We start from the raw sequence: 8163 nt of genomic DNA on the forward strand, positions 1-8163 counted from the left end.
GAACAATAAGCCCAAATGAAAGAAATAGAGACAACTTATATAATGAGACACTACATCTGTGGTGATTTAAAAGAAAATGGCCCCCAAGTGAAGTACCACTATTAGGAGATATGACCATGTTGAAGTAGATATGGTCTTGTTAGAGGATGTGTGTTATTGTAGGGTTGGGCATTAAGATCTCTCTTGCTCAAGCTACAACCAGTGTGATACATAGTTCACTTCCTGTTGCCTGCATATCAAGATGTAGCCAGCACTATGCCTATTTGCATGCCACTGTATTGTCCATTATGATCACAGTGGACTAAACTTGTAAAACTGTAAGCCGTCACCTCAATTAAACATTCTCCTTTATAACAGTTGCCACGGTCATGGTGTCTCTTCACAGCCACAGATACCATAACTAAGACAACATCTTTAAACTTTAAAACCATATTAAATTAGAAATTTTGATTTCCTAAGGATGTGTCCTGGATAAGGATTCAATAGTCAAAAAAAAACACATGCATTCATTTTACATAACTACAGTTTCAATAGATCAGGTGAGGACTGAGTTTCTATAGTTGGCATAAGTAAAAAGAAATGAGATAATGTATGTGGGTATATTTAGTGAACTCTCGTTTCTCAATAACTTAAAAACAATAGCTATTATTTCAGATACAGTTGCAATTCATGCCCAGTCAGGTCCCAGAGAGCAAAGAACGAAAGGGATCACTAACATCAAGAAATGGAGAAGAGTAGGTGAAGGGAAGGTTATAAAGATATAGTCAGAGGAGGCAAGAACAAGGAGAACCCATGAAGGAAGATGAAATACTATATAGTCAGCAACAGAAGGGAGTTATTGCCCACATACGTCTGAGGCTATAGGAGGAGAGAAATAAGAGACAGAGAGACAGAAAGTCAGAAAGACAGAAAGAAAAACAGATAGACAGATAGAGACAGAGAGACAGACAACAAGGAGTTGAGTTTTTAGTAGAAATAGAGTCAGAGACATAAATTACTATTCTAATCTCATTGTCATCCCCTTCTGTTGGTGTCTTTCACTGTTGAGCCTCACTGGAAATCAGACAACACAGTCCTTGATGCAATCTACGGAAGTGTTTTTTGTGTACAGAGCAGGAAAGGAGATGGCATAGCATGAACTTTCTCTGAAGGAGCAAATTAAGACTAGTTATCTGTCATTTCACATATAATGAGAAATTAGCCGCCAAGCAGTTTATTTGAAATGGAAGCATCATATATTTATATAAATCAATGTGGCTAAGGCAACAATAAGGGATATGATATTATAGGCCTTCTGTTATGTATAGTGTCTGTCGTTGACAAAGAAGCTATTATGTATAAACGGACAACATGACTATTCCATAGTATTGTTCAGGGGAAGGTTTTATTGCAGGTATAAGAGAAAGAACATCCAGAGGCCTCTGAAAGTGTCCATAGCAGATAGATAAAGTTGTAGACTGAACATGAGCAGCAGACTTGACCTTGCCATGAGAGAAGCAGGATCAAAGTGGGTAGGGGGAGAGTCCCTGTGAGAGGGGGAAGGAGGAAAACAGAAGACAAAGGGGGTGAGCATAACTAAAATAGCAGAGTCATAAAGTGAATGAGCAGCTAGGGGAGGAAAAGCCCATAAACTGAGAAGTTTAGAGTAGGGGATGAACAAGAAGAGCTAGAATGCTAGCATGGACTTTAAAACTTGTAGCAGATACTTGTAATGCCAAGGGAGCCTAAAGGCCAGCCATGCACCTTGCTATGTACACAGATAATACAGATAGCCATTTGTCCCTTCTTCCTTTTGGAACTTGCGAAAAAGGAGTTTTCACTGGTCCTCGGATTATACTACATATGAATGTACATCTAGCTCTCAGCAGGAACCTGCACTCAATTGCCAGCCTCAGTCCACTTGTGATTTCCTTTGTTAGACCAGACATTGGCATCACTCCTACCCAAAAATACCACCAACTATTCTAACAAATCAAATGCTTCTTTGTATTTTATACATCATTTTCTTCCTATTGCATACATTAGATGATATCCTAAACTTTTCCTACACAAAGTTATTTATTTATTTCTAGACCTACAGCTCAATTATTTAATGTGATCCAGAAAAACTATATCTTGATCACTATAAACTTGCTGAAACTGGGGCAAGGAAAGTATGATAAAAGGTATTATATCAGATGCTGTCTCCAAAATGAATCTTTATAACTATGAAGACCTAGTTGCTCTTAGTATGTGATTGTACCATGGTTTCTGAAGTCTATGATACTATGAGTTGAGAGCCTGTCAAACCTGGTGTCACACTGTTGGGTCCAGGGGGGACGCGCAAAGATGAGAGCACCACCAAGTCAAATAAACCAGAAGCAAACTTTATTCCAGAAACCAGATCCTAGGAAAACCAGAAGCAAACTTAAAAATAAAAAATAAAAATAAAACACCGCGGGGCACAGAAGCTTATCAGCTAGCTGAGACCACAGCCAGAAATGGTGTTTGTTAGGCTGTGGCAAACGGCTGGTTTTTGAACCTCCTTTTTATAGCAGGGGCACCAGGCATTATCCCTGAACCAAAGAATTTTACAACCTTGTCCTGACCCTTGGGTTGGTCAGCGGAGACCCTAAAGAGGGGAGTGAGTGCTAGTGTCCATGAGTAATTAGGCAGCCATCATGAAATATGTTTTAGGAGAGACTACAACGAAAGTCTCTAATTGCAAGAAAACATATATCTTTAGCAATTCGTCAGAAAGGGGGCTGCTTGTAACACTAGAAGGTTAATAAATTAGGATTCTTGGACTGAGAACTTAGAAGAAAAGTCTTTCATATTATTTTTAGGTAAATTGACTGCCATACTTTACAACTTTCATTATCAGAGCTCATTAAAACCTTCTTTTATTTATCCACTGTCTCCTGGTATCCCCGAGTACAAACTGAGGTCATGCCTCTCCTCTGGTAGTGCCAGTCTCCCATAACAGAGACAGTGTCTGACTCAGAGGTCACATATCTCTGTCTCCTAAGGGTTAAACTCAGTTCACACCTACTGTTTGTTAAGGACAGTCAAGACACTACCCTCAGTTTACAGGGAGATGCTCTGGCCTTGTAATAAAAAAGTCAGTTGTAAATAGCTAACGTGATGGAGATTTCCCAGGCATCCGAGAAAGTAATCCCTGTGAAGATTGATCTGTGATCTGCTGGGAAAGTTGTTGATAATTTACTTAGGTTTACAGCTTTATGTGTCCTTCTTCCTACATCCTAAACTTCTGCCTTCTAATCTTTAGTGTCTATATTTCTATTTCTATATTTTTATTCTTGTCTTCAGACCCTTCATTTCCCCCTTCGAATTTGTGACTAATCATATCTTTGATTAGTTTTTAATTAAAGTCTCTGACTTGGCCTTTTCCAACCTAGTTTGGGGACAGGGACGATGTATTCTTTTCTGTAGCTGCTTCAAGCTGAAACGGGGCGTAGATGTTTAGGGCCCAGAAAAGCTGGAAGGCCAGTCAAAGGTAAAGAGGGAATAAAGGGCACTAAACAGGAAGGTCTGAATTGACCCAGCTGGAGACAAGCTGCATTCTTGTCAACTGGATCAGTCCATGTCAGCCTGTAGCAATTGCTGGGTTTATAGGTTGTAGTCAGCAGCTGATGCTTGGATGTGTCTGTCAGTCAAGTGGAACCCTGCTAAAACAGATATAATCAGAGACAAATATTAAAATTTAGGAATTTAAAGGAAAAATTACATTTGAAACCTTTAGAAAAATGGGCAAAGTCTTAAGACAGGAGAGGGAGGGAGATATCCTTAGTATCAGACAGGTAGGAACTTTAGGTTGTACTTATCTGGAGTCCTTTTGATCTGTGAGACGTGGATTAAGTCTCAGGGCTTCTTTGGTTCTCCGAAGCTTGCACGAATTTTTAAGTTTATGAAAAAATATCAACATCTCCTTGTTTATGATCTGTATTGATATTTACATTGCAGAAATGGCAGTATACTCATGTCAGAAATGATCTGGTTGAAAACGTTAACATTTTTTATCCAGAAAGCTGTGACAGATTTTTTTAAAGTTTTGCATCATAAAACAACTTTTATTTATTTATTTTTTACCAGTAGGTACAGGTCATTGACCATTGAGAGCAGTCATGTAAAGTTCTTTTGAACAAAAGAATGATAAGAAGTTATATTGAAATCTGTTTTGTGAGTTTTTTTCTCTGTCTCTCTGTCTTTTTTTCTTTCTCTCTCTATCTCTCTGTCTCTCTGTCTTTTTCTCTTTCTCTCTCTATCTCTCTGTCTCTCTGTCTTTTCCTCTTTCTCTCTCTATCTCACTGTCCCTCTGTCTTTTCCTCTTTCTCTGTCTCTCTGTCTCTCTGTCTTTTCCTCTTTCTCTCTCTATCTCACTGTCCCTCTGTCTTTTTCTCTTTCTCTGTCTCTCTGTCTCTCTGTCTTTTTCTCTTTCTCTCTCTATCTCTCTGTCTCTCTGTCTTTTTTTTCTTTCTCTCTCTATCTCTCTGTCTCTCTGTCTTTTCCTCTTTCTCTCTCTGTCTTTTTAAGCTATTAGTCGTCAAACAGCATCAGAGTTCTGAGAGGAATAAATTTTACCTGAGGTATTGACGTTAAAAAAATGACAGAGACTTACTTGCTGGCTGCCTAGACAGCTACCCCAGGGTCCTCCATGGTCTTTCAGGGCAGGTGAGAAGGCAACATCCCTCTTCAGGCTGGCAAAGTCCCAGAACATCCCATAGACTTCTGTGGAGTAAGGACTCATGGGAGGACCAGCCTACCTTTTGCCTTAGGCAACTCAAGGCAGTCAATTTTCCAGTGCCCACATCCTCCACCATCTGAAGAGAGTCTTTGCAGTAGTTGAGGTGAAAGGCAGGTTTTCCCAGTGGGTAGTGCTGCCAACTTTGAGCCAGTTTTGAGTAGATCTTCTTCTGTGCCCATCTGTCTTCTTTGGAGGAAATAGAGGAGCTGTCTGGAGCTGGCATGTCTCTCATTATAGAAAACTTTTTAGTAAAACATTTAAATGCCATTTTCTGCCGATCTCTGAGCATTTGAGGACTGTCTATTAGCTATATCTGAGCAGACAACCCTTGCCATCAGCTATTTGTCCTAAACATACAGGGGACTAGGTAAGGCTTATCTCTGCAATTAATCATATCAGTCCTTAGCATGACTATGACCAACAGCTTGTCATTTATAAGTTGACTTTTAACTTGTATGTCTTAACAGTCTATAACATATTGAGACTGTCTCCTGAGAAGGCAAAGAAAAGCAATTATATCAGACAATGACCAGAACATTTAGAGGTAAATTTCAAGCTTGGGCAGTCAATAAGGGCTACAGCCAATACATATTGAACACAGTTAATTCATACATTAGAAATGAACAGTTAGTGGCCCTGTTTATGCATTTAAACCAGACAGAACTTTTCTTACTTTTTCAGCTGAAGTTTTAGGCGGGGGAGGGGCTGCAGGCCATTTGTACTTTCCTGTTGGGTCTGCTCTGCAGCTGCTCTGCTCTGCTCTGGTGTTTCCCGCTGTGTGGCTTTGGAACAGGAGTCATTTTGTGAGACCAAAACCAACCATCGTCCAGGAGAAGCATCTGACGGTGGCCATCCTTGGTACCTGGCCTTGTAGTTGTCTCTGCTTCCCTCTGTTCTCCTGGCTCCTCCTTGGCATTTGAGTCTGAGACTGCAGTACCTGTGGGGGAGGGGCGATCCTCTCCCTGGTTGTCAGCAGTGCTAGCACAGACAGAAGCCTGCTGAAGCTTGGACTCCTGAGGCCGAAAGGGGCAGGGAAGGCTGGAAAAATTCTACTGTTAGATTTCTGAAATCCTGGAAGTGAGAGAATAGGATCTGAAAGGGTCTGAGGCTCAGAGGAACCTCCTGGTATAAAGACTGATAATCCTTTAAGTCTCATTGTAGGGCTTTGTATAAGACAGTTGGGAAATTTTTAAATTTTTGTGGCAGGCAAATTTAGGTGAGCTGACCACCAAAGCCCCGATCTTGGTCATGCCATTCAAAAGCAAAAAGCAGCTAACTCTTGGTTTCAAGAAGTAGGCTGAAGAAGGTGTCCTTATGATCTAGAACTGCACACACTTGAAACTCCGAGGAGAGGGGGCTTAGGAGATTATAGGGGTTGGGGACTGTAATATGAATGTCTTTAACCCATTTGTTAATCTCCCTAAGCTTTTGCACGGGTGGAAAGTCATTGGTCCCTGGCTTTTTAACTGGTAGAAGCAGGGTGTTCTACAAAGACGGGCAAGGTATCAAGATTTCGTGTTTTAGGAAATGATTCATATATTTAGTAATGCCCAACTTGGCCTCTGGGGTCATGGGGAACCGCCTCATCCTCATCTGTTGGGCATTAGCTTTTAAGGTGACTACAACTGGGGTCTCCTGAATCATTAATCCTGGTGGATTAGTTTCTGCACACACTCCTGGGATGGAGCGCCGGAGTTCAGCTATTAGAGGAGCTGCCTCTCAAGTGAGAGTCTGTTAGGAGAGCCTGTATTCTTTCAGATCTAGGCAGAAGGCATAGACTTCGGGCCATGGGGAGATCGTCACCCCCTTCCCAGTGAAATGAATTTGGGCTTTTAGCCAACAAGTTTCTTTCCAGGAGGAAGTAAGACATTCAAGGATAACTATGAAGGAATGGGTAACTTTCTTCCTTCCTAAATCCACTGTCCGTTTTGTGGTCCATGGTTGTAAGGCGGAACCGGCAGCTCCTTGGACCCAAGTCTGTTTGTCTGATAGAGGACCCAGTGGAGTTTTTAACACTGAATGGTGAGCTCCAGTGTCCACTAGGAAATCAACAGATTGCCCCCAAACTTTTAGGGTTACTCAAGGTTCGAGGAGAGGCTTCGAACCCTCCCCTTTAATCATCTGGATTCATTAATCCCAGGGCTTTTTGTCCCCTCTTTGTGAGCATTTCATTTTCCAATCCCCCCCCCTTTTAAAACACATTAATCCTTTCTTAAGGAGTAGTGCCCGTTGACTATTTGGGACAGTCTGTATTCCCTCTGCTCATCAGGCCCCCAGTTCTTATCTGCCAGTAAGACTTTTGCCAGTCCCAAACTTGCTTATCCTCAGGTGTTTCTCTGTTGTTGTAAACCTTAGTGGCAATAGCAATCAATTTAGTCAGATTTTTACCTTTAAGTCCTCTGAGTTGCTGAAGCTTCCTCTTAATATCTGGGGCTGCTCAGTTGACAAAAGCCAGGTTGACTGCCATTTGGTTCTCAGGAGTCTCAGACAGATTGGTGAGCAGTCTAGCAGGGGCTCGAAGACCATCTCTTAATGACTGCCTCATCGTTAGTTGGTCGACCATCTCATCCTGGAACGTGCTTACAGCATTTTTGCTGAATTCTATCTCTTTCTTCAGTGGTGAACATTATCTGGAGAAATTGTTGGCAATCCAATCCCCAGGTCGGGGAACGTGTAAACAGGACAGTATCTAGCTCTTGAGATTTCTCAGTAAAGGAAGGAGTCTGAAGATTCCAGTTATACAGATCACTGGTTGAAAGAGGAAATAAACCAGGCAGGGGCTGCCATCCCCATCAGGAGGTCCCACAGTGCAGAAAGGGAGAGCAGAAGACACCACCGCCCATCGCTGACCACCTGTGGCTTCCCTGAAAGAGTGCTAAAGAGGCTCAGCTCTGAAGTAGGAAATTGGGGGAGCACGGGAGGGCGAAGTGCTCTGCAAGGGAGCAGAAGGTCTGAGTAGCTCCAGCTTCACAAGGGCTGCAGACAGCTGCAGCAACCTTCCTGACATCCTGGAAAAGAGAAAGGGCAAGGTCCAGGGGGACTTAGGTTTAGAAGAAGCTTTTCCCATAGTGGAAATTGTTTCACACATAACCATAACGAGAAGACTGACAACAGACATGACATGACATGAAACAAAATTGACAAGACATCGCTGCGCGCAGGGTCACGTGATCCCATACCAGTTCCAAAAGGCCGCACCTCACGACCTAATGGCCAGAGGAGGAATAAGAGCGTCCCCTATTTTCCCCCGGCTCTGAGATTAGAAGCGCGTCCGCTAGATCTCCTTGAGCCTCCAGACTGTCCGGACACCAGATACCAGAACCTTACCAATTGGTAACCACAGAATAATAAAGTTTGCCAAAAACCAGAGACTGGGGTGTTCCCTCAAAACCAGGTTTGCGCTTCCCCGTACGGGCCAC

General features: G+C 42.3%; 1 long non-coding RNA gene across 1 annotated transcript; it reads right to left on the reverse strand.

Moving 5' to 3' along the window:
* Nucleotides 1-2350: 2350 nt before the first annotated feature.
* LOC125416323 (uncharacterized) lies at nucleotides 2351-7695 on the reverse strand. Its single transcript, XR_015736624.1, has 2 exons — nucleotides 7133-7695; nucleotides 2351-5757 (listed from the first exon to the last, which is right to left on the reverse strand). It is a non-coding gene; the product is annotated as an uncharacterized LOC125416323 (long non-coding RNA).
* Nucleotides 7696-8163: the final 468 nt, after the last annotated feature.

Source organism: Myodes glareolus, chromosome 25 (assembly GCF_982192425.1).
Source record: "Myodes glareolus chromosome 25, mMyoGla1.1, whole genome shotgun sequence".
NCBI classification, from domain to species: Eukaryota; Metazoa; Chordata; class Mammalia; order Rodentia; family Cricetidae; genus Myodes; species Myodes glareolus.